The 9613-nt window shown below is 46.4% G+C and overlaps 2 non-coding genes across 2 annotated transcripts; both read right to left on the bottom strand.

Moving 5' to 3' along the window:
• Positions 1 to 598: 598 nt before the first annotated feature.
• On the bottom strand, positions 599 to 3942 carry LOC122062328. The gene has a single exon (XR_006134920.1). It is a non-coding gene; the product is annotated as a 28S ribosomal RNA (ribosomal RNA).
• A 233-nt stretch (positions 3943 to 4175) lies between these two features.
• On the bottom strand, positions 4176 to 4331 carry LOC122062312. The gene has a single exon (XR_006134910.1). It is a non-coding gene; the product is annotated as a 5.8S ribosomal RNA (ribosomal RNA).
• Between the last annotated feature and the right edge of the window lie 5282 nt (positions 4332 to 9613).

Here is a 9613-nt window from a genome sequence, read left to right as displayed (position 1 = left end):
TGAGTTTGAGAAGAATGAACTTATATTGCACTAGAGAACTCTTGAGTACAAGGCTTGAGAATTCACTTGCTTGGTTGAACACTCTTGGTTGGTCATTGGTGAGTGCCTTTGCCAAATGAGGCAACACCGATTTATAAGCACCCCAAGTGACAATGGATGGCTAAGATATATACAAATGTCCTCCAACCAACGGTTGGGAAGGAAACTAGAAGCTTCCCACCTCCTTAGTGGAGAACTCTAGAAATCTCTCCCAAAATATCTCCTACAAATATCTTCTACACATATCTATAATAAAATATCTAGAGTTACTATACCTTTATAGAAAACTCTAGAACTTGGACCTTGCTGAGACCAATGGTCTAAGTCCATGGGTCTATGTTGGGTAGGTCGTGACAATATGTACACTTAGTGGCACTTAATGTGCACGCATCGGCACACTTTACCTGGGCAACACGCATAACCATACTCAAGCAACCATTGGGACAGTTAACACTTAGGGGCATACCTGGGGCCACACGTGGACAATCGTAGCCTCATGAGGGTGTGGGGGTAGAGTTAGAAAGATTTGGGGGGAAAGAAAATGGGAAAAAGAGGGGGGATGAATCGATGCGACACGGGGCTGAATCTCAGTGGATCGTGGCAGCAAGGCCACTCTACCACTTACAATACCCTATCGGCCGACAGGAATTACGCTTCAAGGCAACCCAAACAGCACGTCCACTGCGAGGGCTTGGCCAATGACACGTGCCTCTACAGGCCAGAGGGCTCCTACTGTGCGTCAACAAATGGGCGACAGGCACAGGCATTGCTTCTTTAGCCGGGATTCTGACTTAGAAGCATTCAATCATAATCCGACACACGACAGCTTCACGCCACTGGCTTTTCAACCAAGCATAATGACCAATTGTGTGAATCAACGGTTCCTCTCGTACTAGGTTGAAGTACTATCTCGATACTATCATCAGTATGGTAAAACTAACCTATCTCATGACGATCTAAACCCAGCTCATGTTCCCTATTGGTGGGTGAACAATTCAACACTTGGTGAATTTTGCTTTGTAGTGATAGGAAGAGCCAACATCAAAGGATCAAAAAGCAACGTTGCTATAAATGCTTAGCTGCCACAAGCCAGTTATCCCTGTGGTAACTTTTCTGACACCTCTAGCTTCAAATTCTGAAGGTCTAAAGGATCGATAGGCTATGCTTTCACTGGTCAAATTCGTACTGGAAATCAGAATCAAATAAGCTTTTACCCTTTTAATCCACACAAGATTTCTGTTCTCGTTGAACTCATCTTAGGACATCTACATTATCTTTTAACAGATTTGCCACCCAGCCAAACTCCCCACCTGACAATGTCCTCCACTCGGATCATCCTGTCGAGGTGCGCCTTGGGTCCAAAAGGAGGGGCAGAGCCCCACCTCCGACTCATGGAGTAAGTAAAATAACATTAAAAGAAGTGGTATTTCACTTGCACCATTTCCAGCTCCAACTTATCCTACACCTCTCAAATCATTTCACAAAGTCGGACTAGAGTCAAGCTCAAAAGGGTCTTCTTTCCCCGCTGATTCTGCCAAGCCCGTTCCCTTGGTTGTGGTTTCGCTGGATAGTAGACAGGGATAGTGGGAATCTCGTTAATCCATTCATGCACGTCACTAATTAGATGATGAGGCATTTGGCTACCTTAAGAGAGTCATAGTTACTCCCGCCGTTTACCCGTGCTTGGTTGAATTTCTTCACTTTGACATTCAGAGCACTAGGTCAAAATCACATTACATGAGCATCCACAAGGACCATCATAATGCTTTGTTTTAATTAAATAGTTGGATTCCCCTTATCCGTACCAGTTCTGAGTCGACTGTTTGATGCCCGGGGAAGGCCCCTGAGGAGGCCGTTCCCAATCTGTCCCCCGACTGGCACACGGTGACCCGCTCTCACCACGAAAGTAGCTCAAGCAGTCCATCGATAGTGGATGGGTTCGGGACTAGGACCTCCGTGCCCAACCCTCAGAGCCAATCCTTTTCCTAAGGTTAAGGATCCATTTTGCCGACTTCCTTTGCCTACATTATTCCATTAACTAGAGGCTATTGACCTTGGAGGCCTGATGGGGTTATGAGCACGATTGGGCATGGTCGGCACTCGGTCCTCTAGATTTTTAAGGGCCACCGGGGGTGCACCAGACACCAGGTGACGTGCAGTGCTCTTCCAGCCGCTGGACCCTACCTCCGACTGAGCCATTTCCAGGATGGGCAGGCTGTTAAACAGAAAAGATAACTCTTCCCACGGCCCCCATTGACGTCTTTGGATTTCCTAACATTGTTGTCAACCGCCACGTCCCGGTTTGGGAATTTTAACCTGACTCCCTTTCGGAGCACACATGTATACATGCTTTCTGATGGGCTTCCCTCGTCCCTTAGGATCGACTAACCCATGTGCAAGTGCCATTCACATGGAACCTTTCCCCTCTTCGGCCTTCAAAGTTCTCATTTGAATATTTGCTACTAGCACCAAGATCTACACCGACGGCCGCTCCACTAGGGCTCATGCCCCTGGTTTTACGGTAACCACCATGCCCTCCTACTCATCGGGGCCTGGTAGTTGCCTCGACTGTCGGGTGTAGGTTATGCACTTCAGTACCATCTATTTTCAGGGCTAGTTGATTCGACAAGTGAGTTGCTGCACACTCCTTAGTGGATTTTAACTTCCATGACCACCGTCTTGCTATCTTAATCAACCAACACCTTTTATGGGTTCTAGGTTAGTATGTAATCTGGCACCATAACCCAGCTTTCGGTTCATCCCGCATCGCCAGTTCTGCTTATCAAAAGTGGCCCACTTGGAGCTCTCGATTCCCTGGTGAACTTAATGAAGTAGCCATGCCATCCTACCTATTTAAAGTTTGAGAATAGGTCGAGGGCATTGTGCCCTTGATGCCTTTAATTATTGACTTTACCCAATAGAACTTCCCCGCAGGCTTCAGCTATCCTAAGGGAAACTTCAGAGGGAACCAGCTATTAGACGGTTCGATTAGTCTTTTGCCCTATACCCAAGTCAGACAAATGATTTGCACATCAATATTGCTGCGGGTCTCCACTAGAGTTTCCTCCGGCTTTGCCCCGCTCATGCATAGTTAACCATCTTTCGGGTCCCGACAGTTATGCTCTCTCTCGAACCCTTCACAGAAAATCAAGGCTAGTCGGTGGTATAACCCACAAGGGGATCTCACCAGTCTGCTTCTTTACACCTTATGAATTTTACTCACTCGTTCACTCACACACATGTCAAACTCCTTGGTCTATGTTTCAAAATGAGTTGAATGGGGGGCCCGACAAGCCAATGTCCAGAGTATGTAGTTGCCAATAGGCATGCCATCAAGGTGCGCGCTGCCTACCATGATCGTGGCGATGACATCTCCTAAGGCATAAAGTGACAACCTGGGCTTGGGACTCTGTCGCAATCCACAGCGGTCCACGCCCCGAGTCGAGGGTGGACTGGTTCACAGTTTCATATCCGATCGAGACACATCACCGGCCCCCATCCGCTTCCCTCTTGACAGTTTCAAGCACTCTTTGACTCTCTTTTCAAAGTTCTTTTCATCTTTTCCTCACGGTACTTGTTCGCTATCGGTTTCCCGCCTATATTTAGCCTTGGATGGAATTTACTGCCCAATTGGGGCTACATTCCCAAACAACTCGACTCGTCGACAGTGGCTCATGGTGTGACAAGGTCCGGACATGAGGGGGCTCTCACCTTCTCTGGTGCCCCCTTGCAGCGGACTTGGGCCCGGTCCACCACTGAGGATGCTTTTATAGACTACAATTCGAATGACAAAGCCACCCAATTCTCAAGCTGGCCATTACTAAGGTAATCCTCATAAGTTTCTTCTCCTCCACTTATTGATATGCTTAAACTCAGCAGGTAGCCCCGTATGACTTGGGGTCACATTTAAAATGCCATCGCATGGCAATCAGGGTCACTAGAGCCCAATCAGAGCAGAACACGCACACGATGTCTGAACAATGGCAAAGTGGCTCGAACCACCACTCATTGTGACGCTTGCCACACAAGGGGCCCTTGACTTTGGGTTAACTGCACCTTGAATAGAGACACATGGGGCCAATCTTCGCTCTGCACCACCACCACAAGGAGTAAAAGGTGTGGGGCAATATGATGAGTGATGCCCAGGCAGGCTTTCCCTCAGCACGATGGCCTAGGGCACAACTTACATTCAAAGACTCGAAGGTTCACAAGATTTTGTAATTCACACCAAGTATCACATTTCACTACGTTCTTCATCGATGCAAGAGCCCAGATATCCATTGTTGAGTCGTTAAGATAAGATTTGGATCTAGGATGACCACACCACACCAAAGGTGCAATGATCTCATGTCCTTTCCATTCCGAGTTCCTTAGCACCGACTGCACTGATGGTTGTGTTTGGGTCAAATGCTACGAAGGATCATAGGTTGACCTTTTACAAGGTTCGGGGAGGAAGGAGCTCATACTCCCACGTCCTACCTTGATTACACAATACAACATGTTCATGGGTCTCACTGGGCAAGTATCGACAATGATCCTTCCGCAGGTTCACCTATGAAACCTTGTTACGACTTCTCCTTCTGCTAAATGATAAGGTTCAGTGGAATTCTCGCGACGTCAACGGCGGTGAGCCACCCATGTCACCGCGATCCGAACACTTCACCAGAACATTAGAACCAGTAGGAGCGACAAGTGGTGTGCACAAAGGGGAGGGACATAGTCAATGCGAGTTGATGACTCGGGCTTACTAGGAATTCCTTGTTGAAGACCAACAATTGAATTGATCTATCCCCATTATGATGAAATTTTCAAAGATTACCCAGGCCCATTGGCCAAGGCAATAGACTCACTGAATACATCAGTGTAGCATGCATGCGGCCTAGAACATCTAAGGGCATCACAGACCTGTTATTGCCTCAAACTTTCGTGGCCTAAATGGCCATAGTCCCTCTAAGAAGTTGGCCGTGGAGGGTCACCTCCACATAGCTAGTTAGCAGGTTGAGGTCTCGTTCGTTAACGGAATTAACCAAACAAATCACTCCACCAATTAAGAATGGCCATGCACCACCACCCATAGAATCAAGAAAGAGCTCTCAGTCTATCAATCCTTAGTATGTCTGGACCTAGTAAGTTTCCCCATGTTGAGTCAAATTAAGCCGTAGGATCCACTCCTGGTGGTGCCCTTCCGTCAATTCCTTTAAGTTTCAGCCTTGTGACCAAACTCCCCCTGGAACCCAAAAACTTTAATTTCTCATAAGGCACTGGCGAAGTCATAAAAGCAACATCCGTCGATCCCTGGTCGGCATTGTTTATAGTTGAGACTAGGACGATATCTGATCGTCTTCGTGCCCCCAACTTTCGTTCTAAATTAATGAAAACATCCTTGGAAAATGCTTTCGCAGTGGTTTATCTTTCATAAATCCAAGAATTTCACCTCTGACTATAAAATACGAATGCCCCCGACTATCCCGTTAATCATTACTCCGAACCCAAAGGCCAATGCAATAGGACCAAAATCCTATGATGTTATCCCATGCTAATATATCCAAAGCGTAGGCTTACTTTGAGCACGCTAATTTCTTCAAAGTAACAGTGCCAGAGGCACAACTTGACTAATTTAGGCCAGGAGTGCATCGCTGACAGAAGGGACGAGATGACCAGCACACACCGTGAGGTGGACCGATCGACCCATCCCAAAGTCCAACTATGAGTTTTTTAACTACAACAACTTAAATATACGCTATTGGAGCTGGAATTACCGCGGCTGCTGGCTCCAGACTTGCCCTCCAATGGATCCACGTTAAGGGATTTATATTGTACTCATTCCAATTACCAGACTCAAAGAGCCCAGTATTGTTATTTACTGTCACTACCTCCCCATGTTAGGATTGGGTAATTTGCATGCCTGTTGCCTTCCTCGGATGTGGTAGCCATTTCTCAGGCTCCCTCTCCGAAATTGAACCCAAATTCTCCGTCACCCGTCACCATCATAGTAGGCCACTATCCTACCATCAAAAGTTGATAGGGCAAAAATATGAATGATGCGTCGCCAGCATAAAGGCCATACGATCTATCGAGTTATCATGAATCATCAAAGCAACGGGCAGAGCCTACGTCGACCTTTTATCTAATAAATGCATCCCTTCCAAAAGTTGGGGTTTGGTGCACGTATTGGCTCTAGAATTACTACGGTTATCTAAGTAGCAGATACCATCAAACAAACTATAACTGATTTAATGAGCCATTCGTAGTTTCACAGTCTGAATTAGTTCATACTTACACGTGCATAGCTTAATCTTTGAGACAAGCATATGGCTATTGATAGGATCAACCAAGTAACTTTCCTTCTCGAGGCCAAAGCACTGCATGAACCACATCCCCAATTGTGCATTGGGTGATGCTGCTCTATACATTAATGGCGGTTTATCGTTCTAGTGCAACGAGTCCCAACCAAAGAATTCAGAACGACGCACACATCCAACTTGCCCCACAAAATGTCCCGCATCTTCGAGCACAAATAGTGCACATGCATCACTGACATAAAGGAAGTGGACTTATGCATCGTATGCCAAGCCACCTCACACCAACCACAAAGGTAGGCAAGAGGGATGAAATGAGAGTGAAGGGGCAGCATCTTTCCATCCAACTAGGTAAGCAACACAAGAACCATTTTCATGCTCTTGACAAAGACACTTTTGGCCCATCGCAACCCATAGAGGTATCTGTGCATAGTGGTTCAATACACAAGCAAAGAGCCCACAACCACAAGAAAAACAATAGCCACTCACGTGCATTACGTCCACTACCAACACAATCCACCACCAAACCTACTACAACATAATAAGGATTTGGTAGAAGAAAAATCAATAGCCCCGCTAAGCACGAAAATCTCAACAATCAACAAGGGTCGAGGGACTCGAGATCTATCTCCACCTACAAGCTTGTAACCTACGTTCTCCAAAGACCCACATCAATGTCGTATTATAACACTTGCGGCAGGAGACATGCGAACACCTCCGCACCTAGGCACGACTTAGAAACGCACTTCTCCAAATAGCAAAGGCCACAAGACCAAGTATGAGAAAACTCTTACAAGCAACAAACCCATGATGATGCAAATTTTTAAAAAAAACAAGGGGAGGGGGGAAGGGACATGTGATTTGTCTCCACATGTAAGCTTGCAACCAATGTTCATCAGAGACCCACGTTAATGTCGTATTATAACACTTGTGGTAGGAGGCATGCAAACACCTCCGCAACTAGGCGTGACTTAGAAACGTATTTCTCCAAATACCATAAGGCCACAAAACTGAGCATGATAAAACACTTGCAAGCAACAAACCCACAAGAATGCAATTTTCTTTTTAAAAACAAGGGGGGGGGGAAAGAAGAAAGACTCATGATCTGTCTCCACCTGCAAGCTTGCAGACCTATGTTCACCATAGATCCATATTAATGTCGCATTATAACACTTGTAACAGGAGGCATGCAAACACCTCCGGACCTAAGCGTGACTTAGAAACACATTCGTCCAAATAGCAAAGGCCACAAAACCGAGCATGAGAGAACTCTTGCAAGCAACACACCCACGAGAATGGAATTTTTTTTAAAAAGTAAGGTGGGGGGGAGAGACTCATGACCTATCTCCACGTGCAAGCTTGCAACCTATGTTCTCCAGAGACCCATGTTAATGTCGTGTTATAACACTTACGGCCAAAGGCATGCAAACACCTCCGCACCTAGGTGCGACTTGGAAACGCACTTCTCCAAATAGCATAGGCCACAAAATAGAGCATGAAAAAACCCTTGCAAGCAACAAACCCACGATAGTGCAATTTAAACAAAAAAAACAATGGGATGGGGGGGGGGAGGGACCAACCAAATATTTGTTGTGCACATTGACTTGACCAATGATTCCATGAAACCCATTCATTGGGCAAGTCAATGTAGACAACAGCCCTCCCCTTACACCATGACCTACATATGACGACAAGCTATAAAGCACAGAGGGGTGGAAATGCATGGAAATGCATGACTATGGTCACGCTCTCAAAAAGTGGCACTAGCACAACTACACATGGCAGGAAGCCAAGCACGTCAAACTACCATGGTGCCTAGGTGGGATTAATCAATGGGGCCAATGCATCATTTCCATGTTTTTCACATGCCATGACTCTCTTGGGCATGTTGTACAAAAACTAGAAAAAGTGGCAGTAGGTTGCTGTGAGGGTGTAGGTGCATAGTGCAGGCAGCCATGCACACCCACCAGGACACATTGGCCGGCCAAGGTGCAAAACAAGGGGCTACACATGTGGCAGCAACTGTGGAGGCATGGAAACAGAAGGCAGGGAGCCAATCGTGCCCAGCAACACACGGTTGCAGGCAGTGGTGTGCGGCAGATGGGCTGACCATTTGGACAGACCAGCCATATACTTGTTTTCACATACATGCCAAGCCTTTGTTGGGCTTTCTGTGCAGTTACGAACGCAGGTGGTAGTAGTTATCGAGGCATAGAGGTATATGGTAGGCAACCATGAGGGCCAAGCAGCACGTCGTGGCTAGCCGTAACGCACACCAAGGACCAAATCTTCGAAACCGATGTACCATGCAGGTGTTTTGCACATGCCAAGCCTCTCTTGGGCATGTTGTGCGGTGACGTGAGCATGTGGCAGCAGATGTGGAGGCACGGTAGAACAAGGCAAGCAACCATGCATGCCCAGTAGCACACAATGGCAGGCAACTGTGTGCGGCAGAGGGGTTGACTATAGGGACAAACGCTCCATGTACATGTTTTCACACATTGTGCCTTCATTGGGCATGCTGTGCATTGATGGGCACATGTGGCGGTAGAAGTGGGGGCATGGCAGTGCATGGCAAGCAGCCATGTTTGCCAGTAGCCCACGACGGTAGGCAGCGTTGTGCAGCAGAGGGGGCAGTATTGTGGGGCAGAATGGTTGACCATTCGCACGAACGTGCACCTTTGTTGGGCATGCTATGGTATGATTGGCACACTTGACAATAGCTGTGGGGTCATGGCAATGCATGGCAGGTAGCCATACTTGTCCAGCCGCATGTAGTGGCAGGCTTCAGGGCACACCAAGGGCCAACTCATCAAAACCGATGTGCCATTTCACTTTTTTTCCCATGCCATGGGTGTTTTGGGTTTGCCTGCCATACTCGCTCATTGTCTGGCACACCACTATACAGCCCCTCCAAAGCCCCCTGGGGAGAGTGGCACCCCCTCCCTCAAGGTAGCTCTTATGCTCTTTGCCCCTTTCCAGAAGGAGACATGACCCCCCCAAAAAAATCATACCAGACTATTTTTTGAGCTTCAAATATCCAAATCAAATGAAACTTGGTAGGAAATTAGAGAAATATGCAAATAATATTTTTATATAAAATCATAGTTTTCTGATAAATATTTATTTTTTATTAAATTTTTAATACTAAAAACATATTAAATTCAAAAAACTATGAAAAATTCATTTTAATGTACTTTTCTGAAAACTAAATTTCAGATGTCTTCCAAAGGTTGATAGAATGTTCTGAAAATATATTGGACCATTCCAACATA

Source organism: Macadamia integrifolia, unplaced genomic scaffold (genome assembly GCF_013358625.1).
Source record: "Macadamia integrifolia cultivar HAES 741 unplaced genomic scaffold, SCU_Mint_v3 scaffold100, whole genome shotgun sequence".
In the NCBI taxonomy this organism is placed as follows: Eukaryota; Viridiplantae; Streptophyta; class Magnoliopsida; order Proteales; family Proteaceae; genus Macadamia; species Macadamia integrifolia.
Note: the sequence above shows the minus strand (reverse complement) of the source record. Positions and strands in the feature narration are given on the sequence as shown.